The following is a 5,780-nucleotide window of genomic DNA, read 5'->3' on the forward strand; positions in this document are numbered from 1 at the left end:
GACTGTTGTTGTGATGTATAAATAAGTGGAATTGAATTGAATTTTAAAGATTAAGATCCTCGATTGTCATTAAGAATATGAACTGACTGCACTTTGACTAGCACAACTCCACCTTTACATAATCCCATCTATATATTGAGAACAAATATTCTTTAAAATAGATAATTCTGAAAATAGATAATTCTGGCTAATAAAGTGGGCATTTGGCAGAACTGTCCTTAAGTGTAAGTTTATCAGTTTTTTGTTCAGAGCTGTATAAAAGCTAACTAAAACTAAACTAAACTCCATAGATGTTATTTTTCCCACATGATCAAGACTGAAGCCTGACACTGTGCACAACTTGAAAGTAGACGGGGGAGTGATAGACTGCTGAGCTGGAGTTCGATACCATCTAAAAAGTGCATGCAAAATGGCAAAGAGAGCTTTTCAGATTTTTGTCAGCAGCACTTCAACTTTATTTTTACGTGGACCTCCTACCTAGCATGAATGCACAGCCACTAGTTTTTCAAATGCAGTGTGGTTCAATCAGCTTTTACAGCCTGTGATCTGTCAATAGCTTTATGGTTGCTTTTTGTTTGTTTGTTTTATCATGGGTGACTTTACCTGGACCTTTTTCTATTAGAAGTACAGTACTTTTAGAGAAAAACAAAGGTTTCTTTTGAGACTGGTTTTTTTTTTTTCAACACTATTCATTTCTAACACCAAAATGTAGACCTTTTATTCAGGGGGCACACATACAAAACATGCTTTGATTTATTTAAGTATATGATAGATCCATTATTTTTCAGTTCGGTTTGTTTGGTGAACAACTTAACTTACCCTCTATGGCCTCAAACTGCTGGTTTTCGCAGAACGAATATGGTTGTAAAATAAGGTCTTATTGCATGCTCAATCCCAGAAATCGCAGAAAGCTTTGTCTGTTCATCTGGCCAAAGTTTTTTCAGTGGGAGAAAAGTTTCACCTATTTCAAACCTTTCTCCCACTGAAAACGTAATGTCCAGATGAACCGCATCAGCTTTCTGAGATTGTAGGAATACGCTTTCTCTGAAGGTTGTCCAGATGCTGCCTTTAGGATGAGAAGCTCCTTAATGAAAAGTGGTCTGGGCATCTGGCCACGATGCCTCCGACATGCCTCTGAGGAAAGGTGTTCTGGACAAGTCTTACTAGAAAAAGACCCCAGGGCAGACCCAGAATATGCAGGAAGGATTATACTCTCAGCTTTTTTGGCAAATACCTGTGTTTCCCACCAAAGACAGCACTATATATTATTTTAATAGACCACTTTGCTCTCACAGTACAGCCTTACTTTCAACTGTCAGGCCACTGTTTTGTGGAACCAGCTGCCAGTTTGGGTCATGTGACAGACATCTACTTTTAAGACTGGGCTTAACCTCTTAACAACCACCATGCCACTGGCAACCCATCTGTTAGAGTTTTTCCCCTAACGTCCACCCCTTTCCTTTTCCCAGGTTGGAATACCCGTGTTTATAAGCTTTCAATTGAAAAACTGTCAAAAATAGCCAAATGTATGAGACTTTCTTTGAAATGTAGCATCTTCTGTTTAGCATGTGGCCATACAAAAACACAGCTCGAGCCCTACACCCTTGCTGCATTGAAAAAAAGGCCATGTTGGATTTACTTGATTCAATAGTGGACATTGGTTGCACACAAATGTTTTGCTTTGGCAGAAACTTAAACAACTGAGTTAAATCAACACAACTTTTTCATATCCAGTAAACCTGTGCATTTTGTGTTCATAAAACGCGATTGAAACATGTTCAGATGCAGTGTTGGTCAAGTTACTTGAAAAAAGTAATCAGTAACTAATTACTGATTACTTCCCCAAAAAAGTAATCCCGTTACTTTACTGATTACTTATTTTCAAAAGTAATTAATTACTTAGTTACTTAGTTACTTAGTTACTTTTTAAAAACACGATTTACAACCTGAAGAGGTGATAAAGCGATAGATCTTTCAGCCCAATTCTACTTTTTCTACATAATCCATCATACAAAATGTAATCAAATGGAAAAGTCTCTTTTTTTAACTTGTTTTATCATTTTTAATCTTTTAACTTTATGCATCAAGCAAAAATTTAATTATATGCAACATTCTCTGAGTTGAATAAATGAGTTTAACATTTAAACCTATTTTCTGCACATTCCAGCACATAAAATAAAATAATTTTTTGTGTTTACACTCACTCTTTCAAATAGATGCAAGTAAAACACAGCAGAACATAAATAAAGTCAAAGACTCAGCGGTCCTGTTGCTCTATTTTCACCTGTAAAGCAGGACTGCAGTAGGCGGAGGTTTACCCTGGTGCAGGTGTGCAGCGGTCAGTGGAAGGATACGGCAGTGTCTCTGTGAGTTTCCCATTACGTCGTTGCGCTCTTGGTGCTTCCTTGGAAGTTTAGGGGTTTTTTTCGCTGTAAAAAGAAGTTTTCTTCCCACGCACGATGGACGCTAATGTTTTTGTCACTTTTTATGGAATCAAACTCAAAGTAAGGTCAGTACTTCCACGCTTTAAACGCTGCATGCTCATACTCTCTCCCGCACTCGATATGTGATCCATTGTTGATCTGCACACAGCTGTTGTCACTAACGGCGCACTCGCTTACGTCACTGTCGTGAGACATTCTCGCAAAAAATCACGGTTTTAGTAACGCAGTAACGCAGCGTTCCTACGGGAAAGTAACGGTAATCTAATTACCGATTTTGCAATAGTAATCCCTTACTTTACTCGTTACTCGAAAAAAGTAATCAGATTACAGTAACGCGTTACAAGTAACGCGTTACTGCCCATCTCTGTTCAGATGAAGTAAGTTGAGCTCTTGGAATATTTTAATCCTTCACAATTTTGTCATTTTATGTCAACACTATTCAATAACTTTTACCCCAATACTACTTGGTCACTTAAATACTACATGCTGTCTTCATATTACATAATGTTCAACAAAGTCTAAATCCTGGTTACCATAAAAATTGAACAGGTCTTCAACAACTACCATCCTTCTATCTTTATCCTGGTTGCAGGAGGGCTGGGAAATAACCCTGAAGTGATAGGTTACAAGGCAGGGTACACCCTGGACAGCTGACCAGTCTATCACATAGAAACAAACAACCATTTACGCTTACATTCACAGGTAATTTAGAATCACCAGTTAACCCTAACTCTAATAACTGCATGCATCAAACCAGAATACCCAGAGAGAAACCTGCAAACTAGCCAGAATGTGGATTTGAACACAGGACCTTCTTACTGTGAAGCAACAGCACTAACCACCATGCCAACAATCTAGGAAATGTAGGAAAGCTATGATTTCCTGTATTTGATGCAGAATTGTTTTGTTTTTGTAATAATACACAATAAATAGCAATAGCAATAGCATGCACGTGGTGTGTGTGTAGTTGTCTGCCTCTTATAACTCCAGTGATTTTCCTGCAGTTTGAAATCTTGTGCGATCTTGTGAATTTCATGAGTTCAGCAACTAACCACTCTTACTAGATTGTATCATGTCGTCTCAACAAGAACAAATTAAGTTGTTGAATTTCGCACAGATTCTTCATGATTTAATTACGTTCATAGAAACATGAAATTATTGTGTTCAAATTACAAGTTAGACTTTTTTAATGTAACAACCACCCAATTTACTTTTTTTGGTATACTAAAAAAAGTAGAGGTGGCTGCTCGACTTGACTGAGATGGATGCCTTCCTGAAACCACGATCTAAAGAGCGCGAGTCTGAAACCCGTGCAGTGTCGCAAGATTTAACATTGATATATTATTGACTCACTTCACTTGAACATGATATGAACAATTTAATCTAGCCTCTCTGCATATCATGTAGTTTCTACACTATGTAGTTACACTTAACTTTAAAGCATGAGGCGATTGTGTTAAATACACGCAAGATGCTTACGTAAATCCAAGAGCTGGCCAATCTCTTTTTTTCAGTATGGTGATCTGGTAAATGGAGAAGGGCTGGTGCTTTTGGATAAGGTTTAGAGTTAGGACTAGATCAGGTGACCCAAAACCATCCCTTATTTGTGTTGCTATATCAGCTGCCTGGATTATACGGACTGGACTTATATAGCACTTATCTACTTATCTAGTCCTGCAGCACTCAAAGCACTTTATACAACATGCCTCATTCACCCATTCATACAAGCACTTTTTTCTATGCGTTTCTGTCTTTGTAATCCTGCCCTTGTACGTCACAGCAGACGGCTGCTCCTCTCTGATTCTGTGGGAGGTCTTTTCCTGTTTAAAGTGAGTTCTTCCTTCCCACAGCCACCACGTTTTCTCATAGATGACTGGGGCTTGTAGGACCTTAGCTTACAGTTAAAAGGTCTTTGAGACAACTGCTGTGGTGAATTGGTGCTAAATAAATGTATTATATTGTAATGTAATGAACTGAAATCACTTAGACAATAGTAGGCAACCCCTGCAGCCTGGACCTGGATAAGTGGATAAGTTGTCGAAGATGGATGGGTAAACAGTTTAACTTAGTTCTAGTAAAACTGTGGTGAGAGGCCATACACATGAGCACAGCAAAGGCCAGCTGACTTTAAGCACAGGCTGCAGATGTATGCGTGTATCTTGTATCTTGAAACACTGCTAATACACATTTACATAAATATTATATTCCTGTCTTCTTTCTCCTTTTTGCAGCTTTTCTAACTGCAACCCTTTCTCTATCAACCATCTCTCCATCCCCCCGTTCCTTTACTCTCTCTCCTCTCCACCCTCACCTAGCTCTTCACTCGTTCCTCTCTGTTATTTTCCTCACCATTCTCCTATTGATTTATCTCCATCGCTCCTACATTACTTTTCTCTCCTCCTTCTGCCTCTTTTCAGCTCGTTCCTCCATCGTCCATCTCTTCATCCCCGCCCCTGTCCACGGGCTGTTTGTTCACCCATGTTACCTCTCCACACCCATCTCTTTCCAATTTTCCTACATTCCCCCCCCTTTCCCCCCCCACACTGATGAGCTGAGATGCAGCTCTACTCATCAGATTGCCTATCTCTCCTCCTTGCTTTCTTTAACACTTGTAGAAATGACCTGACACATCCAATCCCAGGTTATTACACAGATGTGCCAAATCTCTCTCTCTCTCTCAAACACACACACACACACACTTAGTGAAAGAAAAAGCACATTCCCTGCGGCCGCTACACAGACACAAACTCACCCTATTACAGCAGTCCAAATGAAAATGAATTATGCATTCTGTCCTGCCACTTGTAACAAGTATATGATGCATCCCCCATTTCCACACAATTGGGCACACAAAAACACGTGCAAAATGGGAACGGACATGCTCATGTAAACACGCAAACACAAAACGTAGTGAAAACAAAAGCATGAATGCGTTATTGATGGAAATATCAGACAAGCGCAAGCTCCTTCTTCACCAACACGTTGCTTCGCACTGGGCTAATGAAACTCTTCACAGCCCTAATGCTGTGATTTCTACTTAAATGGACGCGCACATCACACAAGACCATCATTGTTTTCAGCCCTCGTGTTTACCGCAGTTTTGAATGATACGCCAACCACAACCAACCCCTCCTCCTGCCTTCCAAGTCCATACCAAGGTCGTCGGCCTCCCTCCCGGCTTTAGCATTCCCCTCGTATCCCCCATAATCCTCACTGTTTAAGCCTGAGGTACAAATACATTCTATTCAACCTGCACCAAGGGGGCTGATAATACCCAGCACAGTGTGTTTGTGTATACGTGTGCATGCTTAAGTGAGAAATGTGTGCCCATATACA

Source organism: Diplotaxodon limnothrissa, linkage group LG5 (genome assembly GCF_057381915.1).
Source record: "Diplotaxodon limnothrissa isolate DT_005_m linkage group LG5, D_limnothrissa_male_GT1.1, whole genome shotgun sequence".
NCBI classification, from domain to species: domain Eukaryota; kingdom Metazoa; phylum Chordata; class Actinopteri; order Cichliformes; family Cichlidae; genus Diplotaxodon; species Diplotaxodon limnothrissa.